At 42.5% G+C, this 15,274-nt stretch overlaps 1 protein-coding gene across 13 annotated transcripts in view; it reads left to right on the forward strand.

Annotated features, from left to right (window-relative positions):
- The window catches only part of NPAS3 (neuronal PAS domain protein 3), an 885,376-nt gene that overhangs the window by 21,067 nt on the left and 849,035 nt on the right, over nt 1-15,274 (forward strand). The window lies entirely within an intron of this gene.

Here is a 15,274-nt window from a genome sequence, read left to right on the forward strand (position 1 = left end):
GACAAGAGAGTTATTATTAATAATATTTATTTGATTTCTAGCCAGCCACTCCCAAAATGTTGGTGACCAGATGCAGTTAATAGGTGTCCTGACCAGTATGTCATCTTTCATTTCAAAGTGCAGGGCACCATTTTTGAGCACTCACAAAACCTCCTGTGAAAAAGGCAACTTCATGTAGTGGATCCAGTCCTTCTCGAATATTAGCTTTCCCACATGCTGTCTGAAGCTCTGCCCATAAGGCTGGGAGTTCAATCCCAGCAGCCGGGTCAAGGTTGGCTCAGCCTTCCATCCTTCTGAGGTCGGTAAAATGAGTACCCAGCTTGCTGGGTAAACGTGAATGACTGGGGAAGGCACTGGCAAATCACCCCGTATTGAGTCTGCCATGAAAACGCTAGAGGGCGTCACCCCAAGGGTCAGACATGACCCGGTGCTTGCACAGGGGATACCTTTACCTTTAACTTTACTGGCATTACCTCTACTTTGTCTGGATTCTTCAACTTGTTCCACTTGAACCACCTGGCCATAGCCTCAAAAAACCAGTTCAGAATTGAGATGGACACATCTTGAGTCTTGGATAAAGAATTAAAGATCATATTGATGACACTCAGCCCTGCAGGTCTGGACAATCATGTCCAGTAGCCTCATCAATATATTAAAGAGCATGTTTTAGAAAATAAAACCCACTCCATGAGATAAATCCCACCCAGTAGATTTATATATCTGATGGAGATACTTTGCATCTAGTGAGGCGGAGAAAAGTGAAACCACCCATGGGTTGCATCTGTATCATCGATTCCATTTTCAAGCCAGTGGATAAGGATAGAGAGGTCAGCTGTTTTAAAGGCTGCTGAGAATATTTAATAGATTCAACAGGAGAGATTGTCTCCCGTCCAGCTTCAAGCAAAGGTTGTCAACCAAAGCAACTACAGCTATTGTGATACAAAATCAATAAAGGAGAGTTGTGGACTTAGTGCTGGTGCTTCTGGTTGGGAAAAAGTAAATCATCTTATGCAAGTTCAGATAGAACATGCTTCTGTTCTGGATGTGAACATACATACGAACAGGAATAGAAGTGAACAAAGAGAAGAATGAGCGGCACAAAGTGGGTGTGGATAGAGCTGGCAATATTAGAGAGAGTTGTAAATGCTGCCTAAAATGGTGTGCTTGCAAAGATTTTCAGTGCTGTACTTTGTTGTTAGCCATTCAGTCGTGTTCGACTCTTGTGGTCCCATAACAACTGTCATCATGATCCCCAATCCCACACTACTTCCCTCAGTTCTGGCCGGTGTCCATCCTGATTGCATTCAATCACTGTGCCCTATGTCAGCCTGGTTTCCTTTTTCCACTGAGCAATCCTGTCATAATTGTTTTCTCCATTGAGTTGGATTGCGTGATATGTCCAGTGTAAGTGAGCTGAAGTTTTGTGATTTTTGCATCCTAAAAAGTTCATTGCCTGAAATAGGGTTAGAACAGTGTAACTCTACACTCTGTTATGTGGTAATATGACACTGCTTTCACTCATGGGAACTTTTTGTGGCAGGGAAATGTACATTTAAGAAAATAAATGTTCAAAATTATTTCTTCAACAATATGATCTTTTCCCTTGTAAGTTACTGAGACTTTCTGCAGGAGATTTTATGGGTAGGATCTGTTCTTATGAACATTTTCTTATAAAAACCACCTTCAGAAATATGTGGGCTTTGTTACATTTAAACATCACAATCAAAGTTCACTTCTGATGGGAATAGACCAGAGTTCTTTGGCTTTTATGCTATCCCCCCTTTCCTTTCTTGCATGTAGCACTGAAATTTAGGAAGTTACATTTTGTTGTGTGGCATTAGTTCGTTTCTTCTTGATGAACCAGGATTGTACGTGGAAGATGGAAACAATTTTTGTGAAGTTGTGTAAAGCTTGAGTTGTGTTTTGGGAAAGAATGGCTGGAACCAGTTTGGAAGAGATTATTATTTGTGGTATATCTCACAGCTGTTAAGGCTAGGTTCTAAAGAAGTGCTACTTTGGGTTTGGATTGTATGAATGAGTTTCATGCATGCTGGAGACAATCTGCTGGGGAGTGTTTCCTCTTCTGCCAGTGCTTCCATTTGCTCAAGGTCCCTTTCATAGAATCATAGAATCATAGAATCATAGAATCATAGAGTTGGAAGGGGCCATACAGGGCATCTAGTCCAACCCCCTGCTCAACACAGGATTAGCCCTAAGCATCCTAAAGCATCCAAGAAAAGTGTGTATCCAACCTTTGCTTGAAGACTTCCAGTGAGGGGGAGCTCACCACCTCCTTAGGCAGCCTATTCCACTGCTGAACTACTCTGACTGTGAAAATTTTTTGCCTGATATCTAGCCTATATCATTGTACTTGAAGTTTAAACCCATTACTGCGTGTCCTCTCCTCTGCAGCCAACAGAAACAGCATCCTGCCCTCCTCCAAGTGATATCCATATCCTTTGATATCCATTGACTCTGTACACAGAAAAGTTTTAGGGGAATAGGAAATATGCTTTATAGTCTATTTAGAGTTAACTGAATTTGTTCATAAGATCCAAGGAAATTCATAGATTCTATGACTATTTTGCGATAGTGAGAATAAATTAACTGTGAGTATTGTTCAAGCTGTAGTTGCATCCAAAGAGAACAACCATAGTTGCAAAAAAAGTGATAGACCTAATTTCTGACTTGATGAATTTGCAAATCAATTACTGTTGTATTTTACTGGTTATAAAATACATTTATTTTACTGTAGATATATATTTTCAGTGTTTTCTAGCATCACATACAGTTTACCCTTATGTACTACTTTTACTAGCAAATGTTCATTGACTTGAAACTTCAGCAACTTAATGAAATATGAAAAAAGCAATGTTAGACATCCATGTAGCAGTCTTGAGTTAACATAATAGTAAATAGAAACCCATATTTGAAAAAAGCCAGTTTGAGGAATTTTGCCTTGTAACTGAGATGCTGTGTAGAAAGAAGGTGAAGGCACAAAATTTGATTGATAGACGCGAGCCTTAGGCACTAGTATTTGCAACTTTAATGTGCTCTTTACATTTACAGTAGAGGAATTTTCCAGGATGAGAAATTCAATAAGATAAAACTAATTATCCAGTTTTGAGGTAGCTCTTCAAAATCAATAAATGCCAATTTCCTGGCCTTTTAGAAATAAATTTTCCTAGTAAACATCTTTTAAAAAATTATAAATCAAACATGCATTTCTAACAATAGGTTTGTTAAGCTTATTTTACCACATTTAATTGGTTTGGAATTAAAAACAATCCTTTCCCCTATGAGGTCCTCATTTGCTTTTAGCTGTCAGTGCTATAAGGGCTTCCAAGAAAGTTATGCTAGGGTTAGGGTATTCTACCTCACAGGAGCAAAAGAACTGCTTTTTCTTAGCAGCCAAATAGATTTTCCCCCATTGCATAGAACTAGGTCTTGCAGAGGAGAGTAAACTATAACTGGACCTACAGCATAGTGACACCCCTCAATACATATATGATCAGTGATTGGCAGATGTGACATAATGTTAGAAGGCATAAGCTTGCTTACCTTGGGTTGAAATCTGATCTACTTTGAGAACAGATACAAAGATATTGTGATAGTTACCGTGTAAAAATATATATGAAGTAGTACATGCCCTGTGTGAATAAATACTGTTTTGTATATTGGAAGAACTTCAGAAAGGATGTATCAGGGCAGTGCTTGTTTTACAGATTTGATGTTTAATGACTGTGGTGTATGTGATAGTTTAATAGTTGTAATGGTTGAGGTTGTAAATTACCCATGAGTGGCCTGGGTACTACATATAGATTTCTTCAAATAAAGAAATGATTTCTTTCTTCTCTATTATCCTCTCATTTAATATCTTTTTGTCAAGCTTTACACTATACTGAGGTAGTGGTATCTATAGACATTTATGTATCCTCTTCCATAGGAGCTTTTGTCCATCACTGGATTGGGGGGGACTTTTATTTTATTTATTTAGATTTTTATACTTCCCTTCGCTACAGCTATGTTACATAAAACATTGTAGAACATTTACATAGAACAATATCAATATAATAGATAACAATAACATACCAACTAGAATAGTATTCAACAAACAATAACATTGACAATCCCTAGGTAGGTTCGACTTGGGGTGTGGAAACCTGTAGATGTTTTGAGTCAGTTGGCCTCAAACAAGTGCCTAATCCATTTGAACGTGCACAGTTTTAGCATTTTCCCATCTGTAACAAGTGAGGCTACTAGAACCCTATTTGACCCCGGAGCACCTAGCCACAGTGATCCACAGGATGGTCACCTCCAGGGTGGACTTCTGTAACTCACTCTGTGTGGGCCTATCCTTGGCTTTGACTCAGAAGTTGCAAGTGTTGCAAAATGCAGCTGCTGGGGTCCTCACTGGAACATCTTGGAGGACCCATATTCAGTCAGTTCTGGAACAGCAGCACTGGCTGCCGGTGGCTTTCTGGATCAAATTCAAGGTTTTGATATTGACCTTTAAGACCAGGGCCCAACATATCTGGTCGGGGCCCAACATTCACGTTCTGTGCCCAGCATATTTGAGGAACCGTATCTCCTTATGCCCCTCACAGAGTACTTCGCTCTGCAGGTACCAATACGTTGGTGATCCCTGGCCCGGGTAAAGTGTGCCCGGCCTTGACCACACTGAGGGCATTTTCAGTGCTGGTCCCTACCTGAGGAAATGAGCTCCCGGTAGAGCTAAGGGTTTTGCTGGAACTTCCACCAGGGGTTTGATTAAGGACAGGGTTAGGAAGATCTTCAGTCCCTGCCCCCCCCCCCGCCCAAGATGTTCCAGACATCTTTATGCAATTCTGGCCATCTACCTTGGGCCATGGGGTTTAGTGGGAGGGGGATTGTCAGTATAGTAACTTGTTTGGAGTATAGTGTAGTAACTTGTTAACCAGTTCCTGGCATTCTTGAAAGAAATTTTGGCTCTTGATCCATACCAGTCAGGCTTCCATCCTGGCCATGGGATAGAGACTGCTGGTTGCCTTGATGGATGTTCCCTAGCGCCAGGTGGATTTAGGTGAGTTGGCTATCCTTGTACTTTTAGATTTGTTGGCTGCATTTGTCATTGTCGACCATGAGTTGTTAGCCCATTGCCTCACCAGAATGGGGAGTAGGGGGGCGGCCTGGCAATGGCTGGTCTCCTTTCTCCAGAACCAGACACAGAGGGTTGCAGTGGGAGAAGAGTTGTCTGGCTCCTTTGTGCTCCCTTGTGGGGGTGCCAACGGGAGCAGTACTCTCCCCCTCACATTTTAACATTTATATGCGCTCTCTGGCACAGCTGGTCCAGGGTTTTTGACTGGGCTGTCATCAGTTTGCAGATGGCACCCATTTCTATCTCCTGATGGACTGAAGGACGGACTCCCCCCCCCCCGCCAGAAACATTCATGAGATGCTTGGAAGCCATGTCTGGATGGCTCAGGAAGAGTCACCTGAAACTCAACCCCTCCAAGATGGAGGTCCTATGGCTGGGTGGAAAGGGACAGGATCAGGAAGTGTGCCTCTTCTACCTGGATGGGATGCAGCTTATGGCCAGGAATTTGGGGGTGATCTTCGATGCCTCCTTATCTATGAAGGTTCAGGTCATGAAAGTAGCTACTGATGCCCTACCTGTCCTTGGACTACCTGCCCATAGTGATCCATGGTCCAACGGTCACTTCCATATTAGACTTCTGTAACTCATTCTACGTAGGTGTTCCCTTGTCTCTGACCTGGAAATTGCAGGTGGTGCAAAATTCAGCTTCTAGGGTCCTCACAAGTTCATCCCATGTTCAGCCTTTTCTGAGGCAACTGAATTGGTTGACTATCAGCTTTTGGATCAGGTTCAAGGTTTTGGCTCTTAACTTTAAGGCCATCTGTGGCCTGGGCTCCACTTAAGGAGACTGCTTGTCTCCTTATGCCCCTTGAAGGACTCTTCGCTCTGCGGGTTGGAATCTGCTTGTTGTTCCTGGCCCCCAGGAGGTATGTCTGACCTTGACCAGAACCAGGGCCTTTTTGGTCCTGGCCCCAACCTGGTGGAATGAGCTCCTGGAAGAGCTGAGTGCCTTAACAGAGCTGTCAACATTCTGAAGGACCTGCAAAACAGAGCTCTTCCACCAGGCGTTTGGTTGAGGCCGAGCTAGGAAGAACATCTCCCTCCCTGTATAGGCCTAGTAAGGCCTGTTCGGCCAGATATTGCTTGAAATCACCCCCCCCCCGGAAGGCTGTGGCTATGTGAATGGGGGTTGGGGGGGTGGAAGTGGAGATGTTCTGCAGATCAGGATTTTTGCTGCCATCTTGGATTGTTGGGTATTGTTTTTATGTGGGGTTTTTAGATTGTTATGTAAACCACCACGAGCTGGCTAGACCTGGGAGTGGCGATCAACAAGTGCAAATATAAATAAATACATAAATAGATTCTGCCTTTAAAAATTCTATTTATTTATATTTTCTATTGTATTTTACTGTATTTTATGCTTTTATTGTTTGTGAACTACTGTGAGTGAGCTAGTCCTAGAGCAATGATGAATACGATATATACTTGCATATAAGCTGAGTTTTTCAGCCCTTTTTTAAAGCTGAAAAAGTTTTCCTCGGCTTATATGCAGGTTTAAAAAAAACAGCTGCCAGACTGGACATGAGGGTGAGGGTGGGAGACAAGTATACTTAACTGAAGGAGCAGAGGCAGGAAGAGACACAGCAAGTCCGGGTGGGACAGTAGGAGGGGAGGGAAGAGCAGTCTCCGCCTCCCCACCTCACTGCCTTAACAAGGCTAGCACGTGCTGCTGCTGCAGGAAGCTCTGAAGCCTCTGTCTTGGAGGGAGAGCAGAGAGCAGGAGGAAATGCGCCTAGAGGAAGGAATGGAGGGAGGGAACAGAACACCCGGTTAAGAAGGGAATGGGATAAGAAGGAGGATTGGATATAACAAGGCAAGAGGGGTCAGAGGGAAAGAGGGAGGAGGAGGGGAGGTGGGAAGAAAAGGGAAAAAAAGATCCTGCCCAAAAGTGAAGGGAAGGGAGAAAAGCCACTATCCAAACACCAGTCTTGGCTTATATACGAGTCAATAAAGTTTTCCAGCATTTTGTGGTGAAATTAGGTGCCTCGGCTTATATGCAACTCAGCTTATATGCAGGTATATATGGTAAATCAAATTGATAAATAATAAATAATTTCATAGCCATATATTATTTTTAATCTTTTCAATTTTATGGGGATATGGATTATGCCTTGTATTTACTAATTTTATTCTGTGAGTTGTTTTTTCCTCTTTTTCTTATGCTGGGTTTCATTATTTGTTAGCTGTTGCAGCCAATGTTCATTTTATTATTGATGATTGTTAATTATTTGATAGTTTTGCTTTAAAGTTGCTATGATACATCTAAAGCAGATTCTTCTGGTGTAAGGGAAAAGCAATACAGTAAATAAAAACTTCAAGTATTATATGGCTATGATGAGCTGTCTGAGAACATTGGTCTCACTCATCTTGGATAGAATGTGAGGATGCTTTGAGACTGCTCTAGGTCACATGACATCTACAGCAGATGAGAAAAACAGACCTTAACATTCATTCTGCTAGTGCTGTTTAAGTATCAACTTTGGGAGCAAGACTGAAATCCCAGTTGTGATTCTTTGAGATAATGGGGAAAGGCTGGGAATTCAGAACCTTTAAATAAAGACTTTTCTTCTTGATGCACCAAGCAGAACAAAAGTTGTACAGGTGACTGAAATTAACCCTAAGAGGCTGAACTGGAGGAAAATGGTCAGTTTTCAGTAAAATATGCTGGCATAGGGCTTCAAATCTCACATAGGTCCTTCTGTGATAGAGATCAAATTGTACCGTTCAAGTGGGAATTTTACTGAAGGAAATAAAAGAAAGCCAGAAGTCCCACAAAATTGTAAGAGGTAAACACAATTCTCTAAGTATTCTTTTAAGTGAGTGGGCAGTATAGTTTAAGACAGAGGTTTTGGAGTATATGAAATACCAGAGTAGGGCAATGATATTTACTCCACAACTTTAAGAGAGGCACATTAGCATTTAAAATCAACTACTGTGGACCCTCAGTACTACCCTGTTAAACATACACATAATATGAGATAATTATTAATCATAGAATCATAGAATCATAGAGTTGGAAGGGGCCATACAGGCCATCTAGTCCAACCCCCTGCTCAACACAGGATTAGCCCTAAGCATCCTAAAGCATCCAAGAAAAGTGTGTATCCAACCTTTGCTTGAAGACTGCCAGTGAGGGGGAGTTCACCACCTCCTTAGGCAGCCTATTCCACTGCTGAACTGTAGTTTAAACCCATTACTGTGCATCCTTTCCTCTGCAGCCAACGGAAACAGCATCCTGCCCTCCTCCAAGTGACAACCTTTCAAATACTTAAAGAGGGCTATCATGTCCCCTCTCAACCTCCTTTTCTCCAGGCTCATATATATTTATATATTAATTATGGAACTATAACTATCTCCTAGTGGTTAGAAGGTTTTCAGTCCTTTTAGTGTTGTTTGTGTTTTCTTGGAATTTTATTATATATATATATATATACACACATACACACACACACAATTAAATAAATAGATAAATACAACCATTTAAAATTACTAGAGTATCTGCAAGCATGTAGGGCTGTCTTTCCACTGGAAGTATAACCACTGTCTACCATACTTTTTTGATCAAGAGGCACAATAACTCGGGTGAACAAATGAGTGCCAAAAGTGCCTGGAGGCAAGCAAGCTGGCTTTTGAAAGAGGGGAATAAAATCACCCACCATGTTGGGTGTGGGGTTGTTGAAGGGGATGTGCCCTTTATTTCCATCCTTGACACAAGATCACAGTAGGAAGGCTCACAGCTTTCCTGTCCTTCAGTGTTTGAAAACAGGAAACATTTGCCTATCACAACTGCTCCCAGGCAATGACTTTTCCCACTTCCCTGGAATATGGGGAAAGTGCCACATAGGGGAACAGTGCTGAAAAGAGCAGCAAGTGGCATGCTAAAGAACTACATGTGGTTTCTGGGCCACTGACTAAGGTGATTTTTGGTAATGGGGTTTAGGTGTGAAAAGTAGAGATACTGCTTAAGTGGTAAATTCTGGGACTGGCAGAGAGTGAGTGTTCTGCAACCAGTTTTGTTAACCGTGTAAAGGTGCATATAAATTTCTAGCACACAGAGTATCGTATGGAATTTGGGAGGTACTAGATTTGGGTGTGTATGTATGGGCAGGGGGAGGAGTTTAAATGACAGAAAAATTCTGATTGTCAAATCTGTTTTTTAAAACTTATATGTTAACTTTTCAGATACACTGCATAAGGAAGCAAACAAAGTGGGTTTGGGAGAACTCTTTTAAATTCTTAACTAGAGAGCTCAAAATCCAAGGGAATATGGAGTTAGTTGATCCAGTAATAGTAACAATTTTAAGAATGTCTCTGTTACATCATTCAATAGTGACCACTGTGTCAAGATGATTTTTGTTTGCCTGGCTTCAGACCAAGTTCTAGTAAAAGCCAGAATTGACTCTAAACTCTTACCTGTTTATTTTCTGATTTAAAAATAATTCAGTATAAATACTGGCCACTATGGATTAAATGCAGTAACTCAGAAATTCAACGGACACTAAGAGCTTTTCCAGATGATTAATTTGAAGTGTGTTTCATGCACTGTTGCATTTCAGCTTTTGTATTATAGCCCTAGTTCAGAGGAAAGTATCTGGTTCTAGTATGTGGTTCATGAATTATGTTGTTCTTTCCTTCCTCTTTTTTTAAAAGTCTGGTACGTATGCTCTATGACAGTAGTATTCACTCAGTGGCTTGGAAGAAACACGTGGCTCTTTGATGTGTCACCATGGCTGTTCTGAGGATGAAATGCCGTAAGTATTTAAACCATTCCCCAGCATGTCAACCACCTAGGATAATGGGCAGTTCCTTTAAAAACAGAAACAATTTCATCTTTATTGTAGATCCAAAATACAACTGTTTTAATATCACTAGAACTGTGGCAAGATTTCAGTAGTGATAAATAGAAAGTTCTTTATTTAGGTATGAAAAATCATATGCATCACTATAGGATGGATGGGTGAGACTTTACTTGGCCAGTAGTGCATGTAAGGACATTGAACATGAGTCAGCAGTGTGATTCAGTAGTTAAAAAGGCAAACAGGATTTTGGGCTGTATTAAAAGTATAGTGTCCAGATCACATGAGGTGATGTTACAGCTTTATTCCACTCCAGTAAGGCCTCATTTAGAATACAGTTGGAGTTTTGGGCATCACAAATGAAGAAAGATGTAGAAAAACGAGTGTGTCCAGAGGAGCGCTACAAAGATGGTGAGGAGTTTGGAGACCAAGTCAGGATGGTTGACATGGAACATAGAAACAGGACCAATACAGAGAAGTCATTAATCATGGAACAATGGAACAATAAACAGTAAAAACAATAAATTCGTAACTGGAACATGAGCCCATGAACAGTCGGTACAGATATTAGTTTCATTGGGGAGAGGCTCAGGGGCCTGGTGGAAGATGTTGGAACAAGTAGACCTCAACCAAATGCCTGGTGATAGAGCTCCTTTTTGCAGGCCCTGTGGAATTTTTCTAGATATGTTATGGCCCTGAGCTCCTCTGGGAGCTTGTTCCACCAGGTGGGAGCCAGGACAGAGAAAGCTCTGGCCCTAGTTGAGGTCAAATGAGCTTCTTTAGGGCCAGGGATCACCAGGCAGTTGGAGGTGGTAGAATGTAAAGCTCTTTGAGTGGTGTAGGTGGAGAGATGATCCCTCAGGTACACTGGACCCAGACTTCATATTGCCTTAAATGTGATTACCAGAACCTAAAGTTTGAACTGGAATTGGACTGGAACCCAGCACAGTTGTTGTAGAACGGTCCGAATGTGGGACCTCCAAGGTGTTGCTGTGAGGATACTGGTCACTGCAATATGGATCATCTGTAGTTTACATACCAAAGTTAAGAATAGGCCTGTGTAGAGCATGTTACAGAAGTCCAGCCTAGAAATGACCGTGGTGTGGATCACTGTGGCAGGGTGTTCTGGGGCCAAGTAGGGTGCTGGCAGTTTGGCTTGGTGAAGGTGATAGAATGCCAGCCTTGCAACTTTTGTGAAATGAGTTTCCATTGAGAGGGAGGCATCAAGAATCATGCAGTTTCCTGGCGGAGTGAGTACTCTGTCCAGGTTGTGGAGTTGCACTTCCTCACTTGGACTCTTCCTGCCCAGCCACAGGACCATTGTCTTTGAGGGTTGAGCTTCAGATGACTTTGCTTGAGTCACTTCATCACTGCTTCCAAGCAGCTGGCTAATGATTCTGGGGGAGAATCAGGGTGGTCATCCATCAGGAGGAAGAGCTGGGTGTGATCAGCGTATTGGTGACAACCCAGCCCAAACTTCTGTACTAGTTGGGCAAGAGGGTGCATGAAGATATTGAATAGGATTGGAGAGAGAACTGCTCCCTGAGGGACTCCACATGCAAGCTGGTGGTGGCTTGATTAACTCTTTCCTATTGCTACCCTATGTCCATGGTCCCAGAGAATGGAGATTAGCCGTGAATTTCAGCACTGGCAAGGCGGTGAGCTAGAAGCTCATGGTCAATGCATCAAATGCTGCTGTGAGAACTAATAACAAGAGCAGCATCACCCCACCCCCCAATTGGTGATGGAGAGAATCTGTCAGGGCGACTAGCATGACCAGGCTGGAAACTTGACTGGGATGGGTTTAAGACGGAAACTTCCTCCAAGGCAGTTGATAGTTGGTCTGTGACAGCCCTTTCAAGCATCTTCCCCAGAAACGCAAGGTGCAAGGAAGGGTTGAAGGAACTTGGTCTGTTTAGCCTGGAGAGAAGACAACTTAAGAGATGATATGACAACCATCTTCAAATACGTGAGGGGATGTCATATAGAAGATGGAGCAGAGTTGTTTTCTGTTGCCCCAGAGGGTCGGATCAGAACCAATGGGTTGAAATTAATTCAAAAGAATTTTTGGCTAAAGATCCAGAAGAAATTTTTGACAGAGTGGTGCCTCAGTGGAACAGGCTTCCTTGGGAGGTGCTGGGTCTCCTCCTTTGAAAGTTTGAAAGCAGGGGCTAGATAGCCATCTGTCAGAAATGCTGATTTTGTTAACATAGGCTGGTAGTGGGTGAGCAGGAAGAGATGTGCCAGTGTTTGCCTCTTGTGGCCCTTCCTTGCATACCCAAAGAATTGTTGATCACCACTGTGGGATGTTAGCTGAATTTCCTCCAGGCCAGGCTGGATTCTGGAAATTTTGGGGGGAGACCAGTTGGGCATGAAATTGGGGTCACTATGGATAAGCAGGTAGTGTGTTTCTGCGTTGTGCAGGGGGTTGAATTAGATTACCCTAGAGGTCCCTTATATCTCTATGATTCTAAGATTCCCCCCCCCCCAGCCACCACCTAAGAAGCCAGCAGCTGGCTCACCAGCCAAAGCACCCCTGTACACTGCTGCCACCTGTTTATCCCAGTGGAGACCTGTGTCCAGGACGAAGAAAAAGAAGAGGGTTTTTTATACCTTGCTTTTTTCTACCCTAAGGAGTTTCAAAGTGGCTATTGTAAGCCCCTTTCCTTTCCTCTCCCTCCCTCTTGTGTAGGAGTGGGTAATCAGACATGGTTCTCTAGATTGCTCTTAACCACTATACAACACCCCTAAGCTGTGAATCTACTTGTTTGAGTACCTCATCCAGAATACGGAAACCCATTTTCTGAGTCAGAACATTCCCTTGCCAATGGGTCTTCCATGCTATTAACAAGATGTCTCATAAGAACATAAGAAGAATGAGAACAAGATGCAATTTAATAAAGATAAGTGTAAAGTTCGGCATCTGGGTCAGAAAAATGAAAAGCATGCCTACTGGACGTGGGATACGCTTCTAGGTAACACTGTGTGTGAATGAGACCTTGGGGTACTTGTGGATTGTAAACTAAACATGAGCAGGCAGTGTAATGCAGCGGTAAAAAAGGCAAATGCCATTTTGGGCTGTATCAACAGGGGCATCACATCAAAATCACAAGATGTCATTGTCCCATTGTATACGGCACTGGTCAGACCACACCTGGAATACTGAGTGCAGTTCTGGAGGCCTCACTTCAAGAAGGACGTAGATAAAATTGAAAGGGTACAGAGGAGAGGGACGGAGAAGATCTGGGGCCAAGGGACCAAGCCCTATGAAGATAGGTTGAGGGACTTGGGAATGTTCAGCCTGGAGAAAAGGAGGTTGAGAGGGGACATGATAGCCCTCTTTAAGTATTTGAAAGGTTCTCACTTGGAGGAGGGCAGGATGCTGTTTCTGTTGGCTGCAGAGGAGAAGACATGCAGTAATGGGTTTAAATTACAAGTACAATGATATAGGCTAGATATCAGGAAAAAAATTTTCACAGTCAGAGTAGTTCAGCAGTGGAATAGGCTGCCTAAGGAGGTGGTGAGCTCCCCCTCACTGGCAGTCTTCAAGCAAAGGTTGGATACACACTTTTCTTGGATGCTTTAGGATGCTTAGGGCTGATCCTGTGTTGAGCAGGGGGTTGGACTAGATGGCCTGTATGGCCCCTTCCAACTCTATGATTCTAAGAACCCTGTTCTCTTCCTCCTCCCCCTCTTTATCTGGCAACGAATTCCACATTTTAATCTCTGTGTAAAGCAGTAGTTCCTTATGTCCATCTTGAACCTACTGCCCACTTAGGAATGACTGCATCCTATAGATTTTCCCGATCTCACCATATTTCTAAGATACTTACTATATCTACATTGTTATTTAACACCAAACACTCCCCCGTCTTAGCTTAGAGGCTTCTAGCATTGACTTTTTCCTTCTCCAGTAACCTTCACCTCCCTTGGCCTCTTAATCATAGCACATGGCCCTCTCTCCAAGTTCTATTACCCTTCTATGAATATTATCCTGAATATTTATACACTCATCCCTTTGTTACCATTTTGAAACTAATTTCCAGCAGCCTGGTTCCCTTTTGGTTCAAGTGAACTCCATCTCTTTTGTGCATGTTTGGCTTATCCCAGAAAGTTCTCCATTGCATAACAATTCTAATTTCTTCTTCCTAAGCACCACTTTGTCTTCCACACATTGAGACCCTTGATCTTTACCGATCTCGTTGGCCCTGCACTTTGAACTGGCAGCACTTCTGAGAATGCTACCTTGGAGTTCCTGGCCTTTAACCTTCTGCCCACTAACTAACCCCCCCCCATGATAACACAACTGCATTTCCCAATGTCCGTGGTGCCAGTGTGCACCATGGCTACTGACTCTTTCCCACAGTATCTACCTATCTCAGATTCTCCAGTGGATTTTTAGACCATATATATATTTCTGAGAAATGTAATTGTTCCATATATGCCCTGCTTATAGGACCCCTGTGACTTGTTCATGACTGTAGTACTCTCAGTGCTTCCAAGGAATCAGCCCTGTTGATTAAAATGTGACTTATTTCTGCGTGAACCTGTTTAGCGTTGCTTCGCCTGCCAACTTTCAAGTTTCAGTCCCATTTTCGAAAACAAGAAGCATTGTTATCTGTGCATCTACCTTTATTTAATTTGCAGACCATTGCTCCGGTCTCCATTCTTGTAGCAGATCTACTGACATTGATTATTATAAGTTCCGTTCCCTCCCAAATACAGCTCCTCCTGAATGGTTCAGGAAGATTTTGAATCACTTTAGAATTCTATTTCTGGGCAGCAGCATCTTGTGGATCTCTAAATCTATCAATGACACATTGCCTTTATTTGATTCCTCTAGCATGCTTGTTGGATGTCAAGACCAAGAAAATTCACAGCATGCCACACATCTGAGTTTTTAGTGACACACTGCATATTGGGAATATGTTTGTTGGAAACATTTTATATTTGTTGTTGGAAGGGAGGGCATATTTCTTAGTTTGCCTTATGCTCTTCCTTTGGGTTCCCTATGTTTATTTGGATTTTTATACCACCCATTCTTTACAGCTCTAGGCGGTTCTAGGAACAGGTTCTCATGGGCCATTTTGGGCTGAAGTAGAAGGGGAAAGTGAGGAAGGTCTGTTCTGCTGATGAAAATACCTTATAGTAACAGACTTTTTTTCTGAGGACAGTCCAAAGTGGCCTTATGAAATTTTATCAGACCTTATTAAGTCTTCTACAAATAACTTTTCAATTGTGGCCCGCAATTGCAGAAGTCTAGTCAAGTGGCAGTCAACTACAGCAGGGGTAGTCAACCTGTGGTCCTCAAGATGTTCATGGACTGCAGTTCCCATGAGAA

Source organism: Paroedura picta, chromosome 2, assembly GCF_049243985.1.
Source record: "Paroedura picta isolate Pp20150507F chromosome 2, Ppicta_v3.0, whole genome shotgun sequence".
NCBI lineage: Eukaryota > Metazoa > Chordata > Lepidosauria > Squamata > Gekkonidae > Paroedura > Paroedura picta.